Below are 18,247 nucleotides of genomic sequence, written 5' to 3'. Positions count from 1 at the left end.
CTGAGAACTAGAAATCTGTGGTGTCCTTCTTGTTTTTTTAAAGGCAAGCAATGGGTTCAGACCATTCCGGTTTGAGTAACCTAGTATTCGGCATTGCAGATGGAGGTGAACAAGCTCTGCTGCTCCTTGGTGTCACCTAGCAGCCACCAGCTCAGTTAACCTTGCTGTACTTCCTCAAGCTCAGTGCTACAGTGATCCCAGAGCTTCCAACTCCTATCCTCAGAAGCTGGGAGCACAGCAAAGATAGGAACAGATCTCCTACAATTTGCCAGTTAGATATTCCCATGCAGCATATTTATCTGTGTTATAGCACCACCCCACACGCAAACACACTTTTTTTAATGGAAAAGTAGAGAGGATTGCATATATTCATTTAGTTAAAGATGCAGGGCTATTTACAGTAATTAGCTATCACTAATTAAGTAGCAAAATTGGGGATAGAATGGGAGACAGGAGTCATTCAGTGTGTAACTGCCGAGTGATGTGATTTTGCTGTAATCCACTGATGTTCCACAAGAACAATAAATCCCCAGACCTCTACAGTGGGCAAAGAGGAGTTTAAGTCTCAAAATGATTATACTTATGCCAGCAAAGGCTATAGGAGGTCTTTGAGGGTTTTGGTAATGGGGTCCAGCCTTTGTTACTCGTCTCAGAGGAAACAGTACAGTGTTCTGTCCCCACTGATTCCTTTAGTAGAGCCCTATCTGTGTTGTAACACTGAGTCCCTATGTAATCCCAGCTAGCAGGACAAAAAAACCTACTCAGGAAGGGAAAAACCTATTGACCAGCAGCACAGGAAAAGCAAGTTCAGTCTCTGAAGACAGAACTGGAATGCCAGAATATGCAGAGATTAATCTGAAGCTAATACCAGTTTCTTCCCATCATGTTCAGTATATTTGACATAATTACCTTAACAGTCTGAAAGCGTTATATTGTTAAAGCTGCTGTGTGAAAGACATGCTCTACTGATAGCAAGCACGTCAGACAATAATATTGAAAAGATTTCTGAAAAGTTTTAATTAATCTTTCTCTCTTTTTTCCTATGATTGACATTACGTTGGGCTCATTTGCTCCATGGAACCCAAGCACTTGGCTCCTAGTTACAGGACTTCAATGGATAAAGGTTTCCCTGAAGAGAAATAATAAAAGAGGAGTCTCTCGGCTCATATGAAAGCTACAGCAGGATTACCTTAAAGAAAAGATGGTTTCCTCCATAATGTGGAGCAAAACTTCATATGATGTTGACATAAAATGGTGCTAAATGGGTGATTTTATTCTTTTTCCAAGCATTTATCTTTTCTGGCTGAGACCCATAATGTTATTGCACTGGTTGGAAACCACCACACTGCATGACACAACCGTAGTTTTAATTCGTCTGAAAAGTTTTTATTGGGAAACAAAGGGAGATACCTTCTAAATTATTATTGCAACCTTTAATTGTCTGGCTCAAGAGACCATTAATTATCTTGATGGGGAGATGATCCACCTCTCTGAACTAAGACACTCATATTTACAGCAGCCTTTGCAGAATACAGTACCTGTTGACTTTCTTCCAGCCTTTCATTAAGGAACTGCTGTGATAGGAATTAACTACAGTAATTCCATTACAAAACCTGCTGTCCAGTGGAATTTTTCTGGAAGATTAGATTTCTGAAAGGGAAAAAGGCCATTTAAGCTAAGCATTTCCTCAAGGCCCAAAGTAAATAACTGATGAAGAAGGTCAGAATGAATTTAGAACTCTTAAAGGTCTGCTAAATGCTTGCATGCAGTGTATGAAAAATAAACAGTGCAGCTTTCCAGTACAGTGATTTTTATTGTTCTAAATGTTTCACATTTCAGTTTAGTGAGAGATGAGAAACAGAGAGGACAGAATCTGATCAAAATGATTTCACTTAAAGGAAGAGCAGCATTTTAAGCAGACATTTCAAGGTTGAAGTGATACTGTTAGCAGCTGCTTGGGATTAATACCAGAAGAAAACACTTGTTAAACCCACTGGGGCAGAAAAGCAGAGAGAAATATGATGACCTAGGTTAGGCTCGCTTCATGGCACAGTGCATCCACCACACGTAGGGCTGGTACAGAGCACAGGATCTGGGTATATATTGTGTCTGTTTATTATTAATTTAGCAGTGTACTGGTAGCCAGCGTGTCTGTGGTGGATGGCATTCATCGCTTCCTTTCAGCTAGCTGCTCTTTTGCAACTAAGATGCTTTCAGTACTTGGTTGTTTTCAGTAGGTCTGTAATTGAGTCTGTATTGAGTAAACTTGTTGGAAGACTTTTAACTTTATATTGTCTTCCTGGAAATTCAGAAGATTACTTTGAACTGTCTTAATATAGTTGCTATTGTTTTTTTTTTGCTGGAAGTCTGCAGTGCCTACTCTGGTCCTGTGGAAGGAAATTAAAGTATTCTTGGGCTACCACAGGCTAACTAGATACTGAGTTTATTTTAAAAATGCAGCCAGGTGACATCGTTTTTTGACCAGGAGCAAATGGACAAGCTGTGGCTGGAGCTTTGTTCCCATGCAAACCCTCTTCCTTATCAAGCTTCAGCTCATACAGCTCAGTAGGAGATGATACACTCTTGCTACTGGGACTGGATTAATGAGGAAAGAAGGGGTTATGTCTGAGTCCTAGTACGTCGCAGGTGTTTCACAGGGACTTGCTCAGAGATGGAGCTAACACACAATTTAAGTTATTGTTCCTATACACAACAAGAGAGATAAAGCTAATTCAATCAAGCTGAGCATACATTGTATCACAGCCAAGAGTGTACATGTGCATACAGAAAACTGTAGAAATGGATCTCCTTTGTGTGTGCTCTGACTTACAGAACAGAGTGGGAAAACAAAGTTTCAACATGCACTTTCATTTGGGGAACTCTTTCCACAACTACAGAAGTCATTACGCTGCATCTGCAGTAGCTACAGTCATTGGAAGCAAAGTGGCTATCAGCGATGCTGGAATGTCATCTACAGCAGAGCTTTTGCAAATTAAGAGTCTGATGCTGCATACTGATTGAATGCTGCAAACTACTTCCCCCTTCACTGTCCTTTATTTCTTCTTCTCTCAAGTTGCTGTCAGTAGTAATCCCTCTTCTAATATACTGAGATGGGGAAAATCTCTCTTCAGGGTTTTTCTGGTTGGTTGTTTGCTTTTCAATTAATCTCCGCGAGGGCTGTGCTCAGTCGATGACATTGGATTGCTATTCACATGCAAAACTGCAGACTTGACACGTGCTGTGGGCAAAATGTGCTGGGGGTAAGATGTAGACCACAGGACAAATTTCTCTAGAGTAGTGGCCGTTTAGGCTTGACATCAGCTCCAAAAAGCTACGTGTGGCTGAGTTACTGGATACTCATTTTAAAAGGCTGTTCACCTGGTGGTGAAAAATACTGTTCTGTGGACAACTTCAGCAGTGAAGTAATTACTAGCTGATTCCATCTTACAGTGATGGCACAACTTAGGGACCCACAGCATCACTGCAGAATGCCTCTTAGTGCAATGGCAGGTACAGGGCTACACATACATAATTTGTGAGGAAGAAACAGCATATGAATTTAATTTAATAAGCTGCGTATAAGCATAAAGTGGGGGATTGGGTTGTTTTTCTTTGGTTTGAGGGTTTTTTATTTTATTTTGATCTGCTCAGATGCGGCCTAGTTTCCCACCTGAGAGATGAGCTGAATGAGCAAAGCCAGTCTGAATGCCTTAAACTTCAGGGAAATCTTCCTTCTTTGAAAACTGTGGCAGCTTTACATCTTCATGTCATTGATAATGGGATCAGTGATACGCCCATTTAAGATATGCCTATTTAATCCATTGTACTGGAAATACAGCTATTGTTTTAGGATTTAGTTAAATACTGGAGTCCAGTAAAAACTTCCTTGGAACCACAATAAATGGAGGAAAATGAAACTTGGTTTATAATAATCCTAAGACTAGATTTTAATATATTCTTTGGAAATTCTATTTAATTTGTCTCATCTGTTAGTTTTATTAACTGCCACTTAAATGTTTAATTTCGGGGGTACAAATAAGAACAGAGCATACAATGAAGACGTCAGCATGAATAGATTCCCTGATTTTGTATGCATGTCAGTGCTGTAGGAAGAAAAGTACAGTAAGCTGGACTGCAGGAATACTGTGTAATTACTTATTTAACTACAAATTTTAATCGCATGCTGAACCACTTCTAATGTTAGCATGTTTTAACCACATGAATTGATGCAATCTCAGCTCCAAAGCTTGATGTCTCCAAGATGATAGAAAAGATTCATAAAAAGATGTAGGTATCAGTGACTGAGTTTCAGCTTCGTGTGGCTGACAGACCAGATTGTCTTCTGCTTCACCTAGCCGCTGCGATTGATGCTGGAGAACTGAATCTAGATCTAGGCTGTTCTGGGCAAAAAGGAAGCCATATAGGGACCTCCTAGGCCTGAAGTGTCACTATGACAAAAATTCAAAAGCTTTGAACCTTTTGCCTTTGCCCCTTCTTTCTTGGTTTTGTTGTGGTTGTTTTGTATTTGGTTGGAGCTTTTTTTAATACAGTAAGGCTTTTTGCATGAATGGATATTTTCCTTGTACTTTAGTATATCAGAAGTTGAAAATATCATCTAAAACTCTTCTCAATATTGGAGTTTTTTTTCCTTTGTAAGCAATTTTAGTTGTTGCTACAGATACAGTATGGAAATAGAAATTACTGGTTTTAATCACTGGTGAGAGAGAGGAAAGATCATGAAGGAGACTCTCACTTAACTGCAATAGGATGTACTTTAGTGTTAGAACCACATTGCTTAAAAATACCTTCACTTCTCATTCTTATTTGCACTTGCCAATGGTTGGTTCCTATTTAAAGGCTAATGAAGCCAATGGAAATATTCTCGTAGTGGTCTTTGGCCCCAAAACAAATTTGCAGACCTGGGGTTTCAGGGTACTAAAACTAGATGAGTAAATATTTTTTCTCATGTGTTATTTTTCACATATCGAAATCTAGATGCCTTTTTTTGAAGCGTTTGGAGGTAAGAAGGCACATGAGCAGCTCTGCTGTAAGACCAAGAGGATCCTGCTGTCTTTGATAGGGTTCCTTGCTCACTGGAAACTTAGAGCTATACTAGGTGCAGAGAAAATGTGAATGACTCATAAAAAACTGCTCTGAGAAGGCAATAGGCTTGTGCCTGTACAGAGCTTCAAAGCAAAATCACAATTTTATGTAAGAAGATGGTGCCTATAGCCGTGGCAACTGAAAGAGAAACAGTCCACTTTGGCTTTCTGTACCTTGCCCCCCTGCCCCTCCATTTTTTTACGCTTGCAATAGTTACTGATTATTTGAATATCCTCTGTGTGTTTTTCAGGAAAGACAAAACTCACCAATAGGAACTGAAAGACTCCCAAGCCTACAGTCCTGGAGAAAACATTGAATGTAGTAAAACTGAATCATAGGTAGGATTATTTTAGGCACTGAATTTACGAAGTTTATGGCATTACTGGTTCATAATGAATCATGAAAGGCGGAAAAAAGACGCTATAAGTAACAGCCAAAACTAGTTCAAGGTAAAATGAAGCCTTCACCATTTTGGACCATTTAATTCCTACCTGTGATACACCTCTACAGCTTTCTCCCATTGGCTGAAAAAGGACTGCAGGTACTGAACATATTTACCTCCAGGAGGAGCTCAAGTCCTAAGCCAGCCAGAATGCTGGGGTTTATTATGTTTGTACCTAAACTAGATTTTGAACTGGATCTTAAGTGGGAATTCTCAAAGGAAGAACTCTAACAACAGTCAGATTGAAGGGAAACACAGACTAAGTTTTATCTGTATTTTTAAATCATAAAATAAAGCCCAAAGGCAAAGCACAGTTATTTGGGACACTCAGCCAGCTTGATGCATTCAGTTAAATGTCCCTTCACCTATTCATAGTCAAAAATAATTTGGCAGAGATTATTAAGTAACTACTTTGTGCTCTGAATGGTGGTGAAACTCACTTATTTCCCGAGTTAGCGCTGGAATATGCCTCCATTGGGTTTGTTACTAGGTTTTTTTTCCACATTCCAAAAAAGATGGGTAATGAAGCTATCCTGACACATTGGGATATTGACAAGCAACATCAAATCTCATGACAGCATTTAATGACTCTCATTTACAAACAAGAAAGAGAAATGGTTGTTATTGCAAAATGTTGTTAGAGTTAGTATTAAATCTTGCATAGTAACAGTGTAATTATTATGTGTCATCTCTGGCTCAGTAATTTGACAATTTGGTTCTTTGGGGGGGGCAGATGGCCTATAACATACCATATTTTTATAATTAGTTTATTCTCTGCAAACTCAGTATGTAATTACTCCTTCATTCATTACTAGTTTCTTTGAAATATTCCTTTTCAAGAACTAATAAATCCTCCAACGCAAGCTTAAATCTCTCCTTGTACTGTTCTCTATCCCCCCTAAGGAACTTTAGTACTAAACACCCTGGTTATTTCACACTCCAAATTAGCTTTAAATACGTGTTCAATATCACCCTCTGTATAACACTTGGCTACCTTTCTTTTTTACCCCTCTTTCATTCAAAGAATAGTGAACTTACTCCTACCTGAGAAGCATGCAAATGTAATCTGAGGTTTTGTCACCAGGATGGTTAGGTGCATACATGGGCAGAGTCTAAAATGCAAAGAGCTATAGGTAGGGAGATACATATGTATGTGCTACATTCCAGTATATGATATATGATCACTGTAGCACACAGTGCCAGTACAGCAGGCATCTGTATAAATAAAACTCATGGGGTTTTTTTGTTAGCATTTGAATTCCTGCTGCAGTGCTTAGTTTGTTTTAAATTGTCTTAGGTAGTGACATAATCTTCTGGCAATAAAGTTTCTTTCCAAATCCAGAGTCTCCTGTGGAGTTGCAGGTGCTTTAAACTATCTCAACCACTCATCTGAGCAAAGCTTAAAACTCTGCTATGAGCTTTGGTCCCAAGAACAGCCCCTTTGTTGTGGTGCTTATCTGGGTACTGCCTGTGGCCTGATGCTGCTGCTCCAAAGCTTTTCCCATACTGAAACCACAGCCTCAGATTTTCAGTTTGCCCTCTAAATAAATTCCCTCTTAAACTACAGGGGAATTCTGGCTTTTCCTACTCCTCTTTCTTTTGGTGAGATTGTGTTCTGTCTATTTTCAGAATAACCCTGTTATCTTAGATGTAAACCGTATCATGGAGGCTGAGATTTTCAAAGCAGCTTAAAGGATTTAGAGAAATTTTCCGTTCAAATTAAGGCTCTTTCTTTCAAAATCCTTTTGAGCAGTATGTTTTGGTGTTTCTTGTAGTTGTTCTTTAACCAGTGCTTCACTTCAGTTGCTTAGAAATTCTTTGTACTGCCACTTAATGTTTCCCAAAAGGGGCAGAGGAAAAGGAGTGAGAGAAGGGGAATGCTGTGCATTGCCTTTGCTGTTTGTAGCACCTCAGTGGCTGAGCAGTGCTGCACAAAAGTGCTTTAAAATCGTCCCTGCCCCATGTGAAGCTGACTTCAGGTGTTCTCCTGCATCGGAGTACGTGGGAGAGTAAAAAACATTTCCAAGATTTAGGATGGCAGCTTCATCTCCTGCTGACTAATTTACTTAGTGGCATTATCAGTTGTTCTTTTGCCTATTTCTTAATCCCTTTCCGGCCTGAAACAGGATACTGATTCATGCCACACTGTGCTGCACAGGGCTCCTTGCTGCATTGCACCTGTTGGTGTTTATGTGCCAAAGCACATTACAGTGACTGCAGTGGCAGGGAAGGTATGACTGCAGCCATGGAACAGGTTCATCTCTGCTCCCAGAGCTCACTGCCTTGCTTGGTACCACAGAGAGCATTGCTCGCAGGCACGGGACAGGAACCAGATCAAACATACCTAAGCCAAGGCAGGGGTGTGTGCAAGTTGTTTCTGTGCCTTAGGAGCCAAAGGCATATCCCTCCTTTTGACCCTTTTAAACCGATGTTTTCTACCCTCCCTCATAGTCCAAGGTAAGAAAAGAGGCATGACGTTTCCACGTGAGCCTTGCTTTCTACTCTGCCTGTACAAGCTCCAAAAAACAGATAGGTTATGGGGAACTGTCTTCTGCACCATAACTGATGGTTATATAGGGAATTTGTTTGATTTGTCAGAGGAACAAATTTGTTGTATAGGGAAAATGTTTGATTTGTCAGAGATGACTGGTGGTGAGCTGTATGCCATTAGAAATCCAGATCTTTTGGGGTCAGAGTAGTCTTGCTGTATTATAGCAGTGGCCTGTTTGGATCAGAAATGCTGACTGTGACACTGTGGCCTATACTAACATTTGAAAGTGACTCTACAGAAACCATTCTGGAAAAACCTGCACGCAAAAACATTTGACATTTGCTATAAATTGTTTGTGCTGTAAAGCTTGAGCCTTGAAGCCTCCTAAATTAGTTAGGATATTTTTTTCTTTTTCCTGATCTTGGCAGTTAGTGTAAGCATTAGCATTTAGGTTCTGTATATCTTTTAATGTTAATTATGTAAGTGTCCAACCTATTTTAAGATGCATTATATGTATTAAAAGCAATCACATTTAATATTAATGAATGCTGTTGCAGTGGGTATCTGAGACTATCTGAAAACTTAGTCTGAATGATTTTGTCTTCCTTTAGGTTCAAAGGGTGTGTTTATTTCCACGGGGTGCACACCAGAAGTGACACACCTACTGCTGATACTGTGCCAGCACAGACCACCTGCCGTAAATGGACAGGAAAACACCACTACAGAAGTAAGAACATGAGTATAATTGGGGTGTGTGTGGATCCAGCACACAAATACATAAACCAGCTGGAGGGAGTTTGTCCAAAAGTGCTCATGCTAAACAGAAAGATGGCCATCAGCCAATTCAACAGCTACCAGGGAATTATGGCATTTTTTAAAAGCCATGTAGCACAAAGTCAGCAGGATTTAGTGCCTCTTCCAGAGCATCACCACCCAAAGACTTCCACTAATGTGTTTCACTTTTTGATATATAAAGAGTCTCTGCTGCAGTCTGTAATCTGGTGGTTTGTCTGGGCAGGTAGTTTTCTGCAGAAGTGCCAGTATAAGCTTCTTACAGGGACAATCTTTTGGATCCTGCAGAGTCACAAATAACTCTTCAGGAGCTACTTCCTTGCTGCTTCTTGTAAAGCAAATAGGAAAGGCATCTGGTGAAATGATGAGGCAGCATCTTTGAGACAGGCAAAACTGTTAAAATTTGCCTAAATGAGGTAAAAATCATGATAATGAAGTTATTCCCACTTGCTTTTTACTGGACTCTAAATTCCCTGCCTCAAAACGAGGTCAGCCCTGCCTGCAACAACCCGGACACTGGTCTGAGCTTTTCTGCAGCTTAGGTGCTGCACCTTCTCTGGTAGACCAGGCAGGCCCCTCCAGACAGGATTTTTTCCCCATAGATACGCTTGACCACGCCTGCTGCAATTTAAAACAATGTCCCCTTTTGTTTGGTTGCTTTGTGTATCCTGATTAGTGAATACCTACTGCACTAAACGCATGATGGCTGTAATTGTATCGAGGACCTTTAAGAAGCTGTATTTTTATTATGAACCCTGCATAAACTATCTTTTTTTTCTTTGACACTTCAGTTTCAGACCATTTCTCCCCAGATTGTAAACATGCAGCTCCATGAGCAGTGCAACTAATGAAGCCTGCTTTCCAGTAGATTTGTATCTCGTTGGTTGGATTCCCTGGTGTCCAGGAGGATACAAGCTCCTTCTCAAGTTTTCATTGTACTTGGGGCTGGCCCCTCTCCTTTCTGCCCACCCTGTATGCCTTCCCCTTGTGTATGAACTCCTTGTGTCTAGTTAATGGTGTGTCACGCTGTAGTTTTCCCCTTTGCAAGATCTCTTTCCTCAGTGAAGTATCCTGTACTTGCAGATCAAGTGGGTGTGTGCCTCTCAAATATGGATCAGATCAGTCAGTAGGTTTGGAAAGTATTAGGAACAGATGAACATGCACAGTGGAACTATAAGTAGACAGAATAAAAATACAACTTCTTTACATCTTTCCTTTCTCTTCTGGGGTTTTGTTTTATTTTCCTTAGTTCCAAATTTGCTCCATAGCTCAATATCTTTACCTCCCCAATTAAGTTTTGGTGATGCAGCAGCACGCAGTAGTTATTAAAGTGCAGAGAACAAGACACCATTGTGATTGGAGGGGGAAATGTACCAGCCTTGGCCCTTCTTGAAAACTGAATTCAATTATTTATTGATAAAATCCCCTTGACAGTTAATTTGCTGCAGTATTTGGCTTCTTCGTTGCAGTGTAACATAGTGACGGATATTGGAAGGAGAAAGAGATATAATGGAATACACTTTCTTTCTCTTACTAAGCTGCACATAGGGAGAGTTCTTTTAATTTATTTTTCTTCTTTCGCTATGTTGAAGCTTTCTAAAAAGCTGCCAAGTTCACTGTCAGTAACTCTTTTAAAAGCCTTATGAAACAGAGCTCCTTAAGTTCCTTTCAAATTAATTGCATTATTGGAAAGTTAGTTTCTGAGTCTTTTCTAGTAGTTTCAGGAAGAAAAAGCTGAAAATTGAACAGGAATTTGCATGATCACTTGCTCTCTGTGCTTTTAACAGTCACTACCAACTGTGATCAGCAGTGAGACAGTGGATTCAGCAAATCTTACAAAATACTGAATATTATAAAATGGAATTTGGGTCTTTCTGTTCCAAGTTCAGCAGATCAAGATTTGGCTCTCATCAGGTTCTTTGCTAAAAAGGACAAAGTGATTTGAGGTGTAGCAACCTCTACTAGGCAGGAAATTATGGATAACCTACCTATAAAGAAAGCTTTGTCTTAATTGATACCCATTAGCATCCAATCCAAAGCTTACACAAATCAGTATTAAGCCTTGCATTGATTAATGTGGGCTTTGTGCCCACAGTCTGATCATAGGCTTTTTCTAAGCAGTCTTACTTATTTCTGTAGATGTTCTCTTCCACAGAAATGTTCAATCCTTTTCTGAAACTTGCTAAGCTAAACTATATTTACCTGTTCCTTATACATTGCTTAAAAAACAGAGTTACAGAATGTTTTTGTATTGTCTTTGATCTTTAAAATTTGAACTGACAGCCTCTTGGCAATAATCACACTCATGAGATTTCTGATACTTCCAGCCCTTTTATATGGGTGGGAGAAACTGCAGTTTGCTTTCTTGTCCATCCTTGTAAGGATTTAGCTGGATAACTTTTAGACCAGATCTTGGAGGAAATTGTGCTGGAATTCAGCATAGATGTGTGAAAGGGGGTTTACCTTGTCTGTGTCAGTTTGTTCAACTGATTCAGACATCCCTAACTGTTACAAAATAAATATGGCTTTGTGATCTTCTCAATAAGCCTTGACATCATATTTAGCATTTGTAGATAATGAAACAAGGCAAACATGAGGGAACTGGTGTATCTGAAAACGCTACATAGTTTATAGCCTTTGTTGAGCAAAACATCCGTATATATATAACCATTACTGAGGTGCTATAGTATCATTGGTGTGACCACTCCAAAGGCAAGGTCTGCTGTCATCTCTGATTCTTGTAAGAAAGAAGTGTATGAATTCAACAACTTAATTTACTCCATCAATATTGATTAACAAATTCTTTAAGAAAAATAATAATATTCTTACAATAACAGCATATTAACAAAGAATTGGACTTTTGGGATTCCTTGCAGCACATAACCTGAAATCCATGACCACAGATTAGATCCAAAGAGGGTCTTTAAGCATTTTCTGCAGTAAGGCATAGTACAATACCATGTATTGTAACCCAGAGAAGTGTTACTGCCATTCTTTCATCAACAGACTATTGCGCTGGTTTACAGGACCTGAACATTTGTCCAGTGCCTTGTGCTAGTGTGGCTTATCCTTTACTAAAGAAACAGGGATGAAAGGATAGTATATGGTGCAAGAATCCCTAGTTTGAGTAAACCAAAAAGCATTCCAAAACTACATTCCTTAAAATACATTTGGGAGAGGAAATTTGAAAAGTGGTGTGGTCTAAAACAGGAGTAAAGCCAAGACAGACTGTCAGTTGGCTGAAGGAAATAAAAATAACTACCCTAATGAGCTGTGGATTTTAGCCCAGTGTTTTTGCTAGCCACCTTCTGAGGCTGGGTTTTAAAAGGGGAAGAGTCTTCTGTAGCACCTGAGTGCCTCTCTGTGTCACTCTCGGTGTGCCCAGGCAAGAAGTCATGTCACCTCCATTCCTAACTTTTTTGATATGGGCTTTTTTGTCTTTGTTCACGTTAGACTGCTTGTTCCCCTGGCCTCATAGCAGCCTTGGCATCCTCACAGCCAGAGCCAAACAAAAGCTGCCACGGAGCAGAGTAGACAGCACACCAAGTAATGGAGCTCCTTGCTTCTGATGAGCCGGACCTCATCAATAATTCATAGTTGCCTTTTCCTCCGTGCCTTTGTCTGCCAGCCCAAATGAGAAGGTGCAACTACCTTGCATCTCCAGTAGCAAATAGCGGTTGGTGATGTTGGCCAATTATTTGCACTGCCCCAAAGAAAACTGGGAAAATCATCTTTGGAAGCACACAGATTTTGCTTCCTGTCACCAGAAAGGTTACTTTCTTCAGTGTCTGAAGGCTTTGGTGGATCAATTCTTTTGCATGGGAAAATAGATTAGAAACATGCCGTCAGGTACACTGCACAAGATAGACAGATGGAGACAGTAGTATCTATCTGCTACAGGGAATTGTCAGAGGGGCACAACTCATCGCACTGGTTCTTAGAGGGCTTAATTTGCTGCTGGTAAATAATCTATTTTTTATTACCTCACATCCCCAGATTGTCAACATTCTCAGCTTTTTGCCACAGCTAATTAGACAGGCAAAAGCCTTATAGCCTAAAGAACAAGTCTCAGCTAAGCACCTGCCAAAATATCTGACTTTTTTTAAGAACTGGAATGTCAAAGAGTGAAGGGGCTGCAGATCACATTTAAATGCTTTGAGCGTCAATAAGATGATTAGACCCATGAGGCAAACATTCAGAATTTCTCTTAGACTCACCACTGAGAGAAGGCAAGATAAAACTCTGATAGATAAAAACTACTGTGCAATGGTACCAAAGCTAATTATTCTGCAGAACTCTTGGAGAAATCTTGCAGGGATGTGTTGACAGCATGCTCTGTGTGGCCACTTCTGTTCAGGAAAGCTATATTTAATTGCATATTTGAATGAAGTCTCTTTGTGTAAAGTATAGCTTTGGAAAAGAACTTGTCTGAACCAAAACAACAAATGACCTCGCTGTTAAGCCAGACATGGCAGATTTGGCAGGGAATGGGGCTTTTGTTATTTTTATGGTGGTTTTGTTTGTTTTTCCCCATCCATTATTTAAAAATTCTGTTTTCAAACAGTGAATATAGGAATTTTTCCAAAGAGCTCTGCACCGAGGATAAAAGGCACTGAATGATGCCCTTGTATCAGGCATGTCATGATTAAAGTATACATACGAATAGCAGAAAAGGTATCCTTGCAGTCTCTGTGTATCCACAAGGAATAGACTAGCAGTGCCCCCATTTCCCAGTGTTCCTGGGCAAGGGTGATTGTCACAGAGCGTAGTGACTGCAGCCCTGGCTGCCTGCAACACCTCCTGGTTTTCCCACAGGAGGAACAACTTGTTCTTCAAGGCCAGGAGAAGCTATAGTGTATTCATGTATTTGGAGAAAGAGATGATGTAGAGATACTGGAGAGTGAAAATGGCTGTCAGCTCCTTCAGACCTGAGTAGTAATTCACCTCAGTGGGGCTGTCACTGTTTAAATAGAGCTGTGCAGTCAAGCTGTTGACTACCTTTAACTTTCCATGGTTATGAGCCCTTGCACCTATTTGTGCCTTTGGAAGTCATCCCAGAATTTGCTGACTTGCGATTTCTCATCAGGGACCCTGCTCTCTCAGCTGAAGTGAATAACTTGCCTTTTCTTTATATTAACTTTTAATGCAATAACTTTTTGGATTTTAATGTTTCTGATATTGCAGAGGTAGAGATGGAATGGAGTTCAAGCAAGGAAAGTTGAGATGTATCATCTGCCCACATTCAAATATAAGCATTCACCAGTTAATGCCATATATTGCTTGATGATGCTGGTGTTGCTGGAAAAAAAAAAATCTAGGACTGAAAATAGTAATGATAAAGAATTGGCAGATTGTGTAGTTTCTTGTCCTGCTTAAAAACAAGGTGATACTCTTTTTTATTTTTTGTTCCATTTGTAGCCATAGTCCTGGTTTACATTGATTTTCTGTTCTTTGAAAGAAAAAAACAAATCAACTGCAAATAATTTAGGGATACAAGAGAACAGACTCCACTCTGCCAATGGTTTTCCACTTAGCAAGTAGCACTTTCTTTTTGTCCTCAACACTGAAGACAATCTGTCTGCTGTGTAACGTAAGTAATTTCCATCTGCGGAGATTTTACATATCCTGAAAGCAGCAGCACCTTGAGAAATGGGTTAAACCTTCTCTCTTGTCTGAAGTAACTCTGCTTCAAGCTCAATTTCCAATGCAAAGCCACTGTGTTGTTCACAGAGGAATCACTAATGCAGAGCTTAGTGTTATATCCCCCAGACTATACACAGGGAAGGGGTTTTGACCATGTGTGTACCTTGTGATGTTTTATGGTAACCCTATTCTGCCATTGCACAGGAGTCTTTCACACAGTGTATAATTTGGGTACTACTAGGCAGTACAGGCTTCTCTGAACAGTTTGTTCCGTAGACAGACTCCAAAATCTCCTGCTGAGGAGGAAGGATAGGATAGCAGCTGGGTGGGTGTCTGCCAGCTGGCCAAGGTCAACCCAGCACATGCTGGTAACTGTCTGCATGATGGAGAAGAAAAGTCAAAATGCTGACTTTTTTTTCCCAGCGTTTAGGGTGGAATCATATTTAGTACTTTAGTTGCTATCGTTTACCTAAAAGCCAAGTTCTCGGTTTCATCCCTTTCTGTTGGAAGGAAATGAGTGAATTCTTGTCTTTATTCCTTTCTGTCTGAGGTATTTTGTAGTCTTTTCTAGGCAGAAATGTCGGTTGGAAAGTGGCAGAGCTCTACAGCGATGGTCCAGTTTTGTTGTTAGAAGTTTTTAGCTCTACTGAGAAAGCTGTAAAGATTCCCAAAGCAATAATGTAAAAAGGAAGGTTGAGCAGTGGACAGATTAAAATTGAACATTATATTGTATGCCCATAGCAGAAAAAGGATTTTAGAAGTCTGGCTAATATATTTATTCATCTAGCATAGTGTGTCATGCAGAAGTGTCAGGCTTTCTTTTGAGAAGTACCTCAGCCACATGAACAGTTACAGCAAAGGGTGGGGAAGAAAGTGTGTGTGTATTTATGTATATGCACACAACATGCCTTTCATGTGCATAGATGATCCTTCATCCTTCCTGGTGTCTTTTCCATAGATTGCGCTGTCAACCTGTATTTGTAATTAAACGTTTCACATTTTTTAATTAAACATTCCACATATCCTGAGGCCCACCTTGGTTTGTTGTGTGATTGTCACTGTGCTACACAGCTTCCTTGTGGCGCTGCTGCTTCAGCAGAGGTGTTGCAGTGCTGCTGGGTGCTTGGATAAAGAGCTCAGCTGTGGGGCTGTGTTCAGATTACACACAAGGGAGCCAAAGCAACAATTTGTACAGTAGTCTCTGATGCACTTCCACCTTTCCTGGCAGTCAGGTTAAGCCATCTCAGAAATCCCAGCCTTGGCAGGGAAATCACTCAGTTTTTTGGTTCCCCTAGCCTGGAAATGCATTCCTTCTCCGCCAAGACTTGAGAGAATTGCGTCCATAACCCACTGCTTCGTTTATAGGAGCAAAGCTTGTTTTACTTTGCTTGAATTTAAATAAAGGTATTTGCACATCCCTGAAGAATTTTTTCCACCTGTATTTTTATCCATAATAGACTGTCTCTACACTAGCAGTAGCAGATCAATTGTTTGGGGGTTGTTTGTTTTCAAGGCAACACACGGGTGATTCTCGATTCTCTCCTGTGGCAGAGCATGCTGTTATCAATATGTTACTTTCTTTTCACTGGGAACACAGCTTTCAGAAGGCATGTGAAATAAATGGGGTCTGCTTTAATTCAAGTGATGATTCGGAAACGTGTTTGGTAAACCAACTTCCAAAGCCCCTTCCCTGGCCAGTGCAAGACCTGCACTTGCAAGGTCTGAGTTTATCTTTTTCTAATTAACAGGAGTTAGTCTTTCAAAGGATCTGCAGCAAGTGAAAGCCAAGAGGCTTCGATGAGTGCTCTCTGTGGTCTCAAAAGAAATGTGTTTGCTTTTCAAGGGGAATAATCAGATTAGAAAAGGCCTGACTTGGGCTGTCATTTCTCTAAAGTAAAATCCACGCTGCAGTGGCTGCACACTGATGGGGCCAAGAAAGCAATTCTCACAGAAATGTGTGAGAACAGCGTGTTTCCTCTCCTTTGAGTTTAGCAGATGCAGTGCTGATAAGAGGTACCTGAACACCAGAGCAGAAAGCGGCAAGGGCTCAGCTCAACAGAGCTGTTACCATCAGGATGCCAGTACCACCCCAGAGCTGCAGTGAGGACACATACAGTGCTGGAAGAGCATTTCAGACTCCAGCATCCCTTCAGTTCCGGGCAAAGTGTCTCAAAAAGCTGTGTCCTGCCACAGACTGGAGATGTGACCTCTGGCCACGCTCTCGGTACCTCCTTTCCCCCTTTCACATATATTTGCTTTATCTAGACATAAGAAGACTAGTCCTCACTCAGTTTGTAGACATCCTACTGCAGAGGGCATTGTGTCTCATTTAGTGACTTTAGGCAGTGCTGAAGTTCAATGAGGAGGAGCAGGGTGTAGGCTGGAAATGCCAGCGTGCCTGGCAAACTGTCACCCAAGGTGTTTTCAGATGAGGATGTCTGCAGAAATTAACTGAGGCTTGGCATGACCAGACAAAACTACTCTCTTACATCTATTGCTGACTAATACAGACAGCATAGTCTGTTGCCCCATTAAGAAGCAGCAGCTATACTGAAAAAAAAAAAAAAAAAAGTGGAATTCTTTAGGAGCAACTTTTATTACCAGAAAAGAACCATCTCTCGCATAAAGAGTCAGTCTGCGGCTGCAAATTTAACTTTTGTCCTCGTATTTCCTATCCGTTTCACTCTGAAATGGTGCTATTCTTGCCAGCAGGTGCTGGTGCCAGGGACTGATGCCATTGCCATGGAGGAACCTGCCCTGTGCCTCAGGTGCTCATCACAGCACAGCCTCTGCAGTGGGTCTGTCTGCATTGCTGGTACCCGCAGGGCTGCCCTGTACGTGGATAGCTGGTGTACAGTCACCAGGTCCTGTATGCCACTGCTGCTCAGCCCATGGAAGGACCCCTCCATGCCCCAGGCAGCAGTGGCATGAAGGACTGGGCACCTTCCAAGTCCATCAGCCCACATCTTGAGGCCAGTCACTCCAGCTGTGCAAGCAGTTGAAGTTATTCATGAGCACTGCTGTGCTCTTGCTGTTGTCGGACTGCTAAAACTCAGTTCACCAAGTTTCACCTTGGAAAAGGGATTTTGAAAAAGTGCCATTGTTCACCTCAGTGTTTAGTGGCTTGCAGAAGTCTTCAGCGGGGAGTTTGTTGTTTTATGTGTAAGGGAGGGTGTTCCCTTGCTCATCCACCAGCTCAGCTGGGCATCTCCATGTCCAGCTGTGCTCTTTCTGGCTCACACTTCGTTACTGGTAATAATAAGAGTTTTCTGAACAAGAGAAATCTTGAGGCTTTAGTGTTTTTACTGTGCAAATGTAAGGGTCCTTATCTCAGTTTTTCCTGAAGACCTAAATCATCCTTGCCTGTGTGCCATCCTACCTTAGTGGCACTAACACAGCTGAGAAGAAACAAGCACGAACCTTTCCTACAGTTACAGTTTCAAGGGCATTGTCTCATCCAGTTCTAGCTTTACGTGTCTGTGAGATTTTCCACACCAAACGTCACCTCTTCAACACATCATCCTCCAGACTTCTAGCTTCTTCCTATGCAACTTTTTCCTGGTAGCCAATCTGTATTTTATTGGTTGGTGGAGGCTTTTTTTCTCTCTACTTTATCCTTTTGTTCTTAGTTTCTGAATTCCCAGATTTCCTCTGAGGAACCAGCTGAGGTGAAAATACATCTGTTGTCCTTCTTAGCTGAGAAGCCTTCTAGTAACAATTTCTGTGCTGCTGCTCTGGAGGTTTTGAGGGGATCACTGCAGGGCTGGCTGCTCCCA

At 40.9% G+C, this 18,247-nt stretch overlaps 1 long non-coding RNA gene across 1 annotated transcript in view; it reads left to right on the top strand.

The window, feature by feature from the left end:
• Positions 1–18,247, top strand: part of LOC136016569 (uncharacterized) — a 461,128-nt gene that overhangs the window by 398,636 nt on the left and 44,245 nt on the right. Inside the window, exon 5 of the long non-coding RNA XR_010613651.1 lies at positions 8,648–8,763. This is a non-coding gene — a long non-coding RNA (uncharacterized LOC136016569). The remainder of the gene's footprint in view (positions 1–8,647; positions 8,764–18,247) is intronic.

The sequence above is a fragment of the Lathamus discolor genome, chromosome 6, assembly GCF_037157495.1.
Source record: "Lathamus discolor isolate bLatDis1 chromosome 6, bLatDis1.hap1, whole genome shotgun sequence".
NCBI classification, from domain to species: Eukaryota; Metazoa; Chordata; class Aves; order Psittaciformes; family Psittacidae; genus Lathamus; species Lathamus discolor.
This window is presented reverse-complemented; position numbering and strand designations above follow the sequence as displayed.